We start from the raw sequence: 15,577 nt of genomic DNA, 5'->3' as shown, positions 1-15,577 counted from the left end.
ATATCGATAACTAACGAAACACACAGAAAGATGCAAAATAATAATAATAATAAAAAGGTTTTTAAGTGCGTAATGTGTGTAGTAGGTTAACAGTATGCTATGTATTGTTTTTTTACGACTGAGGCGCAAACTACCTGCTGTGGTCTCTGGCAGAATGACTAGCGCTGTGGAACAACTCTGCTCCTTAGCATAATGCTGAGCCAGGGCCAATTACAACCATGGCACACACGCATTACACAATTAAACCTTTTTCTTGAAAAAAAAAATTGTTATATCTCTATTATTTTTTTTTTCATTATTTTTATTTTTTCATTATTGTTATTTTATGTGTTTCGGTGTGTGTGTTTTGTTAGTAATAAATGTTATGTCTATGTCTATAGAGCAGACGTGTTACGTTAATTTCATATTATTCTCTTGTTTATGAATTTATAATAAACTTCAACAATACTCTTTGAAACGGCACTGTTAATTAATGGCCCGAATATATATGGCCGATGTAAAGGAGAAAGTCAATAGTTACTTTAGTAATTAAAAATATTTACAGAGGCGTATAAAGTACATTGAAAATTCTTGGGACAAGTAATTTATAGTGAAAACAACATCATAACAATCTAACCTCTCCCCTGAGATAAGCGGGAAAGTGATAATCGTTCGTTTGCGACCCTGTTGTCATGGTCTTCCCGGTTTCTTCACTTAGTTTAATATTGCTATAACATTTAGGTACAGTAAGTATAATAGTGACGTTTCGAATTTACAATAAAAACAATGCATAGACTCTATGTTCCAATAATTTTCCAATAGTCCAGAATAGTCGTATATCAAGATTCACATACGCCAATTGAGACACAAGTGTTCTTTGCTCTAGCTTTCAATTAGGTTGAGAGTCAGCGCCGAGTATGACTCTTATGTCAGAAACGTATTAGATTTGACTTACCGAAGTCAAACCAGTTATGTATTTTTTTAATAAAACACCAACTAGTAAACACTCTAGTAGAGACTATTTCCATTGGTTATATTATTTTTAATTCCTCAAACATATAAAATAAGATCACATAGTTACCTTAATTTATGTTTTATATTTTCATGATTAAAAATAAAATATGATTAAGTATTTTTCATAACCCTAGTGACGAACACCCTTAGCTCCAAGTTCAATCTCAATTCCCAGCCCATCACCCGTTTCAATTAAACTTTAGCCAAGTACTTGTAAACAAAACTATTGTCCCGGACACAAACTAATTTATAACTTACCGTTTAGTGATAAAGTTCAGAATACGATTACACTTGAGAAATTATTGAGTGATCTTGTATTGTCTATCAAAGTATAACTTACAATAATAACCTTGTTATTTCTCAAAGAGCAGTGTGAGCGAATGTTTTGATTTTGAATGGAATATTCTTGGAGTTTGCCGAACCAAATTGCTAGATAAATTAAAATATAAAGGGTAAAGAGAAAACTGTATTTCAAAAACATTTATCATACTGAAACAGACTTCATAACAGGTACATTTTCTCTTACAACAATAAACTATTTAAATCTAGAATAAGTTTGAGGTATGCGCAATAAATCTGTATGAACATCTTACCGGTTCACCGACACTCCTAATGTAGACCTCGCATGCCAAATTTACATTTAATATAAACCAGACCATACAATTATAAAAAATTAACAACATACCAATAAAACTTTGATATTTTGACCTCTTGTAGAATTTAAGTTTTTTAGTCTATTGAAAGAAAACATTTTTTTAATTGGATTAAAGCTATTTGTATTATTATAAACTTATAATTATTTACATTATTTTAAATTAAAAAATTTCCGACGTTTCACGTGCTTTACAGCGTGAGTGGTCACGGTGACTGAAAATAAAAGCTGTTGAATGTCAAAAGTATCACAGCTGTAGAGAAAGTTGTGTTATCTGTATTTATTTCCCCGGAGTTGATACATCGACTTCAGTCACCGTGACCACGCTGTAAAGCACGCGAAACGTCGGAATATTTCAAATTATGTAAATTATTATAAGTTTATAATAAAACAAATAGCTTTAATCCGGTTAAAAAATTGTTTTCTTTCAATGTGTAAAAGCTATGTTAACCAAAAACTACACTATTTTTAGTCTAGTAAATTCTGTATTTTTTAATCTTTTATATTATATATAACCTACTTACGTTTAAGGATGTCTGCAAGAAACTACTTTTAGCAGTAAAATCATTTATATTGTATTTTGTGTTATTGTGGTATAAATAAAGGGTTATTATAAGTATTGTTGCATTATTGTCAAGAATACTTTAAAACTATACTACAGTGTGATACGTAGGTTGTTTCAATATCTTCTAAAAGACAAAATCAAAAAACGAGCATCCAATAAATTAATATTGTAGGGGACATTAGGAAATGGGAGAAGTTTGAGAGGCTGTTGAAACGTTGTCTTAGCAACGTTTGATCTTGCTAAAAACGCGGCCCGTTATGCGATACCCGCTACAAACTGATATCATGACATGGTCTGATTAAATATACAAAATACCGTATTCTAAACAAAAAATGTATTATTTGCTTGTAAGTTCCTGGTGTTTGAGCTCCCCTTAAAGCACTTAAAGCTGTCGTTTATAGAAGATTCATGGATGAGAATTGTAAAAAAAATAGGATTTGACATACAAGCGCACTAAACGATTCAGCTCGATCCAATTAGATAACAAAAACATAGGTTGAGGTGTATCTGTTCACTGAGCAGCTGAATTTCTTCATCGGACTACGAGGCAGAATACGAAAATCCACGCTCTAGGACGTGTTTATAGGAGTTGGTTGCAGCTAAGTTTCATCACAGGATGTCGAGGCAAATAGCGAATAGCATATGAGCAAAGAAATTCCACCCGTGTCCCGACGTCAATCATTCTACAACTGAGGCGTTTTTACCACTACGCCACCAGCTTCAAGAAAATATGGAACCAATTCTTAAAAAGCCGGCAACGCACTTGCGAGCCCTCTGGCTATGTAAGTTTCTATGGGCGGCGGTTTCACTAAACATCAAATGAGTCTCCTGCCCCTTTGCCCCCTGTTACATAAAGAATCTTACTTGTACTCGTATATGTCATGCGTTCATGACAAGGCTTGCAATTATTGATTTTCATGAAAACACAATGTACTATGTTTATATCTTCACTAATAAAGTTTAGCTAAAAACTTTCTTAAAAAAATAATGAATAATGTATTACAAAACGTATTATATCAAATTGTACATGGTTTTCCATATTAAGATAGAAGCGTCAATGCATAGCAAAATTATAGTGAATAAGCCCTAAGCTACACACAGATCCAGGGTTATTTACGATCAAGTGCAACGTGCATTTTACGATACCAGCCCGCAGTACGGATACCTGAATTTATGATACCAATGAACCAGCAGAAAAAACAATTGTTCGTAAACAACGCGTGTGCAGTGGCCTTTATCGCACTGACTTTGTTTAAGACTGGGTGTCTTTCAGCATTAAGTTAATATGATCAAAAACAATTGAGTTGCAATTTTCAGAATGTTAATGCCAGTGCTATATATGTATAACTCAGATATCACGAAGCAGGGGAATCTTCTCCTAAAAATATGTATTTTTTTAATAAAAATCACATTATTTTTTAGATTTAGTAGTAAAATGATATAATTATTTTTGTTTTATTGATTTTAAAAAACGTGTAGCGCATATTTAAAAATATATTACCCACCGATATTTAAAAAGCATGATTATTATTTTTAGTTATTGATTTAAGAGAAAGATTCTATTATGCTAATTCTTGGTATACACTTAGATGATACTGATGATTCCACGGACGCAGGAGCTATGCCTGACATACGCAATGTAAAAAATCTGTGCCAGATATTTTTGAAGAAAAAATTGCATAAAAAAACCCTCCCTCGACGAAGATTGAGTATACAACTCAGGCAATCTTTGTAATACCAATGACAAATGTAGATGGCGCTATTAGGTGGTAACAGGAATAGATGGCGTTACGGAGGACACTCATAAATTTCACTATTTGCAGCCCCTGTGACCTCTGCCTTTGCAAGACAAGTACGTTTGACACCAAACAAATTTATTAATGAAGTGATGCCTTATATTTGGCGAGTGTATCATATTGAAACTTATTTTTTTTATATAATTCCAGGCCATACTAAGTTCTTGTATTACGATTACAATGTAACAGATAGTAAAATTAAAGAACCTATAATGAATAACAAAAGTCAATAGTAATTTTTTATCTTCATCATCAGATTGACTTCCTGAAATTGTGGTTTTCAAAGTACTTTGACAAAATACAGATATCCTCGATCTCGAAGGCTAAATTATCTAGACTTTCTCATCTAAGTCGTTTCAACCAACGTCGCCTCTAAAGTATTTATCAAATCGATACAAGTATAGATACAAAAACTATATTAATACCTATTTATTTTATCCTTACTGATGAATTTGTTAAATATGCCAAAAAAAAACGTAAAATCCTAAAGAGCTTTTTGTTCCGGAAAAGCGGACTTATGGGGTAGCATAGCAAAATTCCAAAAGTTGGTATGTACTAAAAACGTAGGCTAAGTAAAAACATATTAAGGCAAAACGTAGTTCTATAACATCTAACGAATTGAGGTGTTGAGAATTTCAAACGAAGACGCGATACGAAACGTAATATTATAATGGCTGATGTTTACGCGATGAAGCTATTCACAGACGACAAATTTTACGATGATGTCTGGGTGGTTCCTAAATAATGAAATAACTAGTGTTTAGCACTCGAGTTTGATTTAACTGAGAAAACCTCAACCATTGGAATCAAGGCGTTGCACCACTGCAATGTTGTTAATGGCATAAACCTAAAAATATACGTATGTCGGGCACTGAAGTCTGATCACTTACTTTTGTAAAAATACAGTCAAAGTAACGGATGCAACCTGAATCCTATATGAATTGAAGCGGCACTGGATTATTATTAGAAGTTATAATTCATGATACAATGAACAAGTAATACACACTACGCGGTCACTTTCTAACATATATACAACGTTTCGTAAAATCAAACACGATGTTTTAAAGTACAACGTACGTCGTTTTCACGGTAAAACGCTCATCCGGAAATTGTTACAATTTTCCACAGTGATTAAAATGGGCAGTAATAAATGCTTAATATAAGATAATTTACAGTGATTTACAGTGCCGGATTTATCAGCAGGCTGAGTATGCTGGAGCCTAGGTATTTTTTTGCTAAATCAAAAAGATTACTACATGACGGTTTTCTGATGTTTTACAGATAGAAGTATGCAACATTTTGCCCAACTACCCAACCAGTAATCGACTTCTGCGCCCTCAGCTTACACTGTATGAGTGAAAAGCGCTAAATTGCAGAAAGTACATTTACCTCTTCCCTCAATCAACCTATATGTAGGTCCTACTAGTGGTGGGAGGCTGGGAACTGGTTTGTTTATATTGTGCTCAAAAATCAAACCCAAAAATTATTTACATCGAAATTGTTGGATTCTAAATAAAATCTAGGTCATGACAATTGTAGAGGCAAGGGCGGCAAAAACTTTACAGCCCATACCTTGAAAATGTGTAAATCCGCCACTGTATAATATTATTTTAATAGTCTTAAACGACACTATATTTTTTTAACTTTTCCTGTGTCTTTTTTTGTATATATGTAAACAATTAATATTGGACTATTAGTGTACTTAAATAAATGCTCGTTCAAACGGTGAAGGTAACAATCATGAGGAACGCCGTTTATGGCCCAAACATCGGCGGCGTAAATCAGCCACTGTGGTCACCTTACTTGTGGTACTTGCAATGAGACCGCTTTTTATATTGTTAAAGACATGGACTTTGAACAATTGTTTTCCTATATGAGATCTCAAAGTTTGAATGCCAGTAGCAGACAAACTTATACTGTGCTCCCTACTCTTCCATTTCCGGTTGCTTTCAACTTGAAATAGATTTTATTAATATTTTAGTAGTATCTTTATAAAATATTTAAACCAAGCATTTTCTTCATATTATATAAAATCATCTAAGCCTCTAGACTACGTTGAACTTTACGTATTATAATGACATGGCTATTTTTATATGGCTGATTGTTTATAATAAATCAATAAAAACGCTTTCTTGGAAATAAAAAAAATATTATTATTATTAACGACAAAAATATGTTAGTTAGCACACCATCACACCAGAATCTTTGATATCTAGAGACTGGGTGAGAAATACGCTCTCAAACTAACTCGAGTAGTTCCTTCAAAGCCACTTTAAAGAGGCTTCGGTCGCTGTAGCTTTCTACCGGGACTTCGACGGCTTGTTACACTCAAAAACCTCCAGTGCAAACACACTACATAGGAGGTAGGGGCTAGGATGGGAATATCTTCTCCTATTTACTGCGCGTCCTCAATCCCTAGGATCCGTCCTAAAGCGCTCCCTCTCTCGTTTATCTGCCTCCTTCCTCAGCTTTACTTGCTCACAGAATACCACTGCATTCCATACCTACCACAGGACAGAACAAGACAGAAGAATATGTCGTAACTGGGACCACTGCGGGCAATCCTCCAACGTATGATGTGCAGGCCTTTACAAAAATCTGTATACATAGTAATTTTTTAATAAAATAATTAGATTAGGTCAACTCGTATCAGTCAGCAAATATATTTTCCGTGCAATATAACAAAAACTTCCTACACAGTCCCAAAATTACAAAGTTAGGATTTTTACAATGTGAACTTTATTTCTATGTAATAGAGTTGATTTTAATTATAAACAGTCTTTCTAGGGACCATCAGTAACATTAGGAGCACCCGGTGCAAAGGTGAGACAATATTGTAGCTGGTCAAGTGAAATGAATTGTCTAATATGAGAGAAATTACAACTATTGAACTAAAATCACTACCTTGAGTAGCATAAATATGTAAAACTTAATAGAACAAGTGGTTTGATAGACTTTAATCTAGATGTCATTCTGACATACGCTTTTATGCTGAAAGGTAATTATATAGATGAGTGTAGGAGTCACAATCGTATAACTGCCACTGTGTATTTGTTTAACGCATGTAGCGGGCTCGATGATCTACGTATAATTCTATATCCCTGATGCTATAAAATCAGTAAGCCTCTATTAATTTACAATTACAACCGTTTCATTATCGATTTAGGTTAATAAACCATTAACTTTTGAACGAAACGACACGGCCGCGGGAATAAGGTTTTTCATTCAGAAATTCAGTTAAAATCCCGAAAACTATACATCCGATTACAAAACTTTTTCTTTGGAATCACCTAGCTCTAAATCCTAATCACACACCTACCACCAACTATTCTAAAATATACAATATAGCGAATTAATAAATTAATTTTTTTTTATATTCCTTTTTAATAATAAATAATAATTTTTTTTGATAATAGAAATTGTTAATACAATGTAGGTTAGGTATTCCGAAGTCTTTACTTGATCATAAAGGCAGTACTCGAGTCATAAACACTATTTTATGACAGAGCAATTCCGTCGTGGAACTTGGTTTGTCCAGTTTATGGTTTCTGTAAAATGGAGGTTTTATAGTATTAAGAAAAGTCATTTCCAATGGTTTGTATGAATTCAAGTTGAATTTACAGTTTTAAATAATATAATTATGTCGTTTTAACAGTACATAATCGTGGTTTCTTACGCCATATTTTATATAAATAACTATGTTGTAATATATATTTAATTATCACTTACTAAATCGTATTCTACGATTCAAAATGTGTCCTGGCCTCCAAAACGAGAAAGTTTCTCAAATATTCACCTTCCTCAAATATTTCTCTTATTAAAGGGACAAATTAGGTTATTTTTACAACACATTAAATGAATAAAACCGCATTGACAATGACTACTATAATCAAAATTATTGTAATTATAATAATGAAATCATTTTGTAATTTTCGACGGACACAAATTTGTGTCTGAACAATTGAGAGGTTGTTTAAATATCAATCAAGGATTAGCAAAATTAGATACTAAAGAGTTTCGAATCTCGAATTTTCTACTAATGTAATAACTGTTAAGTCAAGCGAAACAGTTAATATTGCGGCATGCTTACGGTGCCTGGCGAGCCCAAATTACCTAAAAATAAGTTATTTAAGGAAATTTCTTTCAATATAAGAGAAGACTGTGACTTCACCCATACCAATAAAAATATATAAGATTCTAAAAATAAAACTCGCCTTTTTGCTAGATGACGTTTTCATATGTTTATTTAGATAGTGTTCATACTCTGTTTTTTTACAAACACTATCAAACGTTATAGAAAAATAACATAAATCCAAACTAAAATATAAAAAAAAAACAAAATTTATCGATTGATTAAGTATTGGGATTGATAAAATTAATATTTGAAATTCGTAATATTCTCCTCCAAGTAAAATCCAAATATTCATTTCACAGCATTTCATTTGTCACAAAATCCAATACGAGCCAATTAAATAAATGCCAACTGTAAAAAGATCCACAAAAATTAAGCTAGGACCAATAAAAATAATCAGATTACGCGCGCAGTACGAATAAGCCTTTGTTTATATCAATTTAATTAAATTACGATCCGGATCGGAGGACCAAAGGGTGACGAATGAATTTTGCTCTATTCGACCAGTTATGTGACTAAATCCTTTTTTCGGTTGAAAGCTTTTAATTAGTTGTAGTGGACAAAGCTTTGTATGGCAACATCAAAACAAGAACTTAGTAACGGCTTAGCTATATAATCTACAGAGAATATATAATATGTAGAGATTTAGATGGCTTCGTTTTAGTTTGGATCTTTTTGATTAGAACACTTATATTTAATTGGAATCAGGATTTCCTTTTAAATAATCAACATACTTAGCTACGATGACGCTTTTTTGTCTTTTACGTACAGTGTTAATTCTTGATTCAATTACAGGCATAGTCCTATCTAGGTTTGATACCCGGCATACATATTTTTAGACACACAGATCTGAGAACTGTTGGCATGACTTAAGTTTATAAATTAAACTTATTTCATATTTATTGAATGAAAGAAATGTAAGCCTATTGAATATGAGACTGAGTACTTACTCAACTTACAGAATAAAACTTGAATTTTTGCCAACAGTTATAGGATTCACTTCAGAGGCTATTACTTTGGGCAAGTTTCAAAATTTCCAATAGATATTCTCTGTCTAGAAAAATTGCAATCCCTCAATATACAAACAGCCGGCGGGTGGCGGCGCGACAAAGTGGCAATATTTCCTCTCAACGGGGCTTCCAAACAAGGGGACTTGATAGAGATAGAAATATAAAAACTCCTTTCATGAAAAAGGGACAGCTTCAAGTTATTAATTGGAGGGAATTGACGGAAGTTCGCACGAAGTCGTGTTTTTGACAAATTTCGCTTTGATACAGCGATTAATTTCACCTCAGATTCTTAAGACGAGATAAAAACTATATAAATTGAGTATTTTTCATTGAACGCAAATTGAGTTGATCACCTTAGACAGTCTGATATTTTTTAACGCTTCAAAGTTCAATGTTGCTTTTTATCGAGAAAAACTGTTTGATGTTTTTATAAAGAAATATTTCATACAGACAAATAAAAAAAAGTTTTAAGTCTAATGTAATAAATTAGCGTTTGTACCTGATTATATCTTATGGTCTAAAGCCTACCTTGATAAATGGTATATGCAAAATAAAAATACTGTTCTAATTCAAACAAAGATTACCGTGTACTTCTTAACAAATCCAGATTCGTAGAAATTCTAGCGAACGATTGTTATAAAATGGATACTACTAATAGGAACTATTAAAATATAGTACGTAATACCGAGTTCCGACTCATACATATAGTGGTAGTACAGTAGTTTGGATTTAGTTCGTCCAACTGATAGTGGTCACTTATTCCGAGTGAAGACAAAAAGTTATCCAGTGATATATGGTTGCATAAATACACTTAAATTACAATTCAAATACAACGGTTTTAACTTCAAAATTCCAAAACAATTACCACTAAAAGTACTGACTAGACCCGAAAGTTTTTCAGTGGTTTTATGTGAACCACAAAATTAACAGTGTGTGAATATTACGACGTTTCCTCTATTTTAAATATCACTCTTGATTTTTAAAACTGCAATTGTGTTTAAATTGTTTTACAAATTACTTTTAATTGTGTTGTCATTGAGCATACTGTGTACGAAGAGATGTAATTAAAATAATGCAATTAGACTCTGTTTACATGAAAAACGGTCTATAAAACTTAATTGAAAGACTTCCATAAAATATACTAGCTGTCATTAAAATTTAATCACGTATTGACTAATTATAATATAAACATAAATAAGCATTAATTCAACGGCAAAGGAGTGTTGGCCTAATGGCTTCTGCGGGCGACTCTCATCCCTGAGGTCGTAGGTTCGATCCCCTGCTGTGCACTAATGGACTTTCTATTTGCACATTTAACACTCGCTCATACGGCGAAGGAAGTAGGAAATATCCAGAAGATATCGGCATACCTTAGACTTAAAAAGTCGAAGGCGTGTGTCAGGCACAGGAGGCCGATCACCTTACCTAGTACATTGACAGTTGATTATGAAACGAATACAGAAATCTGAGCTATAGATCTAAAAAGGGTGTAGCGTGTTTTTTTAATAAAAATATAATCAAATATTTCACTTTTATTTACCATAACGTTATTCACGATAATTTGTGGATGTCACTATTTATTACTTGTGCTCTGCTGGCGCAAGTGAGCTCGTTAGACAGTTTTTGATCGGAGAACCTACCTTCGACTATCGCGATACTGTTTGCTTATAGGCCACTTTGAGCTCGCGAATATCCATGGAGTCTTTTCAATAAGAGGAAGTAAGTATAATTAAATTAAATTTTGACAATTAATTAATTTGTTAATTTAATAACAAATCCTTTTATATTTTTTATAACGGGCTTTAACAAGGCTGGACTATCTATGTTTTGGTGTATATAGAAAGTCCAGATTATGTAACTATGAAATAAGGGATTATTGTTCCTGTTGTTTTTGAACAAAATAATATTACATACATCTACAATAATAGTATATATTAACTATTACGAGGTAAATGAACTTGACAACATTTTTGCTATAAGTGAAAAAACCCTTCGTAATTGATTCAATATCAGGTGTCGTCTGCGGTTAGGCGGTATAGTACTTTACAATACACTCGATAAAACTGTAAAGTAGGTAAAGAAATCAATAAGGTTATTGATATAAAAATAATGTCTGTCTGTCTTCAGGGTAATGCAAAAATTTGGAAGTAAGTATGACCAATGAGTATTGATTTCCCTCAACGAATTCTTCAATATAAAGATATGTTTTAGAAGTAATAATTTTTATGAGCTGCTAAACAGCAGGATCAAAACGGGAGCTTAGAATTCCGCATTGATATGAGAAACTCTTAAACGCAAGGTTCTGATAGTTTAGGAGTGAAGTATAAATAAAACAACAAATTATTGTAAAATAACATCTTTTAATCCTCAACTTTTTTGGATGAGATACACAGTTAAAGACATTGTCTAATACATTTAACATACAATCACATTCATCTGGCACTCAATTTTCCATCCATAAATACATTTTCACTTACACTAAACATGGGTAACTTTATAAACTACATATATATATGTACTTATTGAATTGTTTATCTTACGATGATGTATGACTTAATTTTTAAATTAACCTCATCCATCGAACCCTAAGTATATATAATAATTAACACTAATACATTAAATAATTAAAGATTATTTTTTAATTAAATTGATATCTTGTGAACGTCAATTTTAAAAGAGGTTCTAAATTGTGTAGGTGTGGAGTGGGCGAGAAGACAGACAAAAAACTCTCCGCTACTCTGTCATAAGCAAAATTTATATTTAAGAGATTTTGATTAATTTTAGAGAGATCTGTCTTTGTTATTATTATAAAAATTTCCGTACGCTTAAGTTGTTTTAGTAAAACATAACTTTTACTCTCATTTCTTGAAAACACTTATTGAATAGTTTGCATAAAGTTACCCAAATATCTTACAATTCATGGACAAAAATATACAAATTGTAGAAATTTTATATTGATTACACTATTGATATATGAAGTGATAAAATACATGAGAAAATAGCATTAGATTGTTAATAGTTGAAAAAGGAGTAGTTTCTATAGTTTTTGCGAAAAATATTATCGTACTTTAAAGAATATTTATATGAATGTTAGAAAAGATACAGACATAGATTAAGTGCAATAATTATGGAAAAATTCGTAATTAATTAAAATGGTTCTATTTCTAAGCAAAACTGCAAAATAAACTAGCTTTTTTTTATAATTCGTTGCAAAAATAACAATATTTTTTTTAAATTAATTAAACACGTATCAGTAGGATAATTTTGGCGATTTTGAATGCAATTTAACAGGGTGCAAACGGCCAGGAGGCTCAGATGATGTAAAGTGAGAACATGGTCACTCTGGACACTGCCAGAAGGCTCACAAGCTCGTTTATTACTGCAAAAATGTAAAAATTATATAACCCCTTAACAAAATCAACATCAGTTACGGTTAACTGAAAACAACAGAGCTGCAAAACACATATTGATTTCCAATTACTCAATAATTGGATGTAAGCACTATCTAGCAAATTCGGAACCCATCTTCGATGCATTTCTTGTAACATCCGTTGATTATACCAGATTTCACAAATACCTAGAAATCTCATTCAAATTGGCATTACAGTTCAATTTACAGAAAAAGTTCTATCTCGTCATTTCACTCACTTTAGTATTTACTAAACGACTTCAAAAAAGGAGGATTTCATTTGAATCTGTATATAAGTTATTTACTAAGATATAATTTGACTTTCAAGATCGTTTTAGGATATATTTATTAGTGTTTGTCTTGTATACTTGTTAAAAATAAATTACTTTATTGAATGAGAGTGTTAATAATTGTCACTCTAAGTAAATTAAACGGGAAATCTAGTGCTCAAGCGTCTGTAATTTTATCTAGTCAAAGAGATGTAAGGGTTGATCAATAAAGCCTATTGAGATACGAAATAGTTCTTAGAAGGCTTTGCGGGAATTGTGTCGATTGAATCGGTTTCTCGGTTTAAATATATCTAACAGAATATGATAGCAATTTATAAGATTTGAGGACGAAAGTCCACACATAAAGCTAGAAATGTTGTCTAGATTAGTATAAGGAGCCCATTCTATTAATGAAATTTTCCATTTTTTTTAAACGATAATGAGTATAATTATTAGTGTTAATTTATTTATTTTGATTATTGTGTTTTAAAGAGTTTGATTGATTGTGCTTGTCTTTATACCTATCATTAACACACCCATTAGACACCGATTCACGATTTATTCTAACATGCAAACAATAAGATATTATAGCGACCATTTCCAATATTTGTACTAATTAAAATATCTTACTATTTTTCTTATACACAACAGCCTGGTAATAATCGCCCATACAAACTTACAATTCCAGCCAGCGATGCCGGCCATTATTATTATACAAGCAATGGTTAGATTAAAATAAAACCATTGCCGTAAAAGTGGACTAAAGACGGCATTACGTTACTTACCATTTTAAAATAGTTCCCATGGTAATGATTTACTATATTAAATAAAACTTCTGTAAATTATATAAACTGAAATTTCTTATAAATTTAATGTGAACTAACTATGTTTACGTTTAAATTCATATGTTACGTTTACATTTAATTTATAACAATTAAATTATATTTTTTTGAAGTGAAACTTCTTTAAGCGCATAAGGGCAATTTTTTTACGTATGAAACGTCACGAAAATGTGCAGCGAAGAAAAGGGAAATAGCGATTGAGAACGATAGAAAGAGAGATCGAGAAAAAATACACGCATTGATATATTGCGATTGGTTTATGTATTAGTTTAGTAGTCACAAAAAAGAACTTTAGATAGAAATTCTGTCGCATAACGCTCATCATCAGTCATCTTGTGCAGTAAACGCAGATTTTATTTATTTATACTATCATTAGCACGTATACAGTGTGGATAGTGATAGTGGTAGATATACAAATACTGGTACATGATCATTGGGGCTTTTACCTTAGTAATAATTAATTTACAAAGACGTGTGTTCACTTCTGACATGTGTACTTTGGCTGCACGCACTTTTTTTGTATTTGCTTGCCTGTTGATGTTAAAATTTACTATTGCCAATTTATTAGTAGCCAAAAGTGAACCGAAAGAAAATATAATTAAAAATAAATAAACGTTTGCAGTTTGTGGCAGAGTACTGCTAGCATTTCATCGCTGTATGTAATACTATTTCGTTGAGCGAAAAAAGTTTCAGTGTTAGTTATATTCATCAAATTTTTATAAGTACGAATATTGTTAATGGTACGACTTATCATATACGCATCTCAAATGAGATATAAGCATAATGTCTAAGAGTTGAAACACCCTGTATATTCCATAACGCGTTATACAAATCGTTATATTAAAGTAAAGCTAAGTAAAAATTAAATATTGAGGTATAAAGTAGGAAATTCACAAACCAATTATATAAGACCTATCGCTAAGATAAAACAGCAATACATTTATAACCTTAACAGACATTTATCGGACTAAACGCGATAGTTACAATTTAACATCCGTGAAAAACGTAATACACAATTTTAATTCAACTGTGATAACTGAATGTTATTTGAAAGAGATATAAACTATACTGATCTATTTTAACAAAGCTACCAAAGGTGAAACTGTAAGACAAATCAGAATCGGTACTCTGTAATTTCCGAAAGCGTTGCTCGGCAATTTCGATGTATTTCCCTCTGTATCCAGAGTCACATCTTTAGATAGTGCAGTACAAAATTTAGACGGCCTTAGGAATCTTTGAAGTCGACGTCCCGATCGCAATCGCTTTTGGATGTTACAGATACTATATCAAGCAATTAAACTCAACGCAGCATAAACATAATAGTGTTGAAACAAGTGACGTATTTACAGTATTGCACTACACGGTATAAATATATTAAAAGTGTATATATTTTCCTATATTAACATCTGATAATAGACAAATATTCTCACGATACGACTTTGACAGATTATTTTTACAAGGTTATATTAAGGTAATGTGGATACGGATTAAACCACTTTTCAGTTTAATTACAAACCTTTGATCGAAACGACGGGGCACGTTTATACTTACTAATTAACTGTACGATTGTAAAGTTTAAATCTGGTATAAGGCTTCTTGATTTAATAAGCTACACATTATTATGAGATGCATGACATGACAAATTAATGACAAGTATATATAAAATAAATTATTCAAATGTTTGTTTACTCCCACAAACTACAACCTCCATATATGTTATATGTTTAGTATTTACAAATAAATACCGACTTACAATCTGTATTAATTCAAGCAATTGTTTTAAATGTCTAATTAGATTAGATGTTGTCAACTGTCAGATTGACTTTTCTTGGCTAGAAGAAAATTGTTGAAACGGTAATTATAGTTTTTTTGTGTAAGTTTAAAAAGGTTGAGTTGAACCGAATACTAT

The sequence above is a fragment of the Pieris brassicae genome, chromosome 9 (assembly GCF_905147105.1).
Source record: "Pieris brassicae chromosome 9, ilPieBrab1.1, whole genome shotgun sequence".
Lineage (NCBI taxonomy): Eukaryota > Metazoa > Arthropoda > Insecta > Lepidoptera > Pieridae > Pieris > Pieris brassicae.
The sequence above is the reverse complement of the archived record's forward strand: the minus strand, read 5'-3'. Positions refer to the sequence as shown.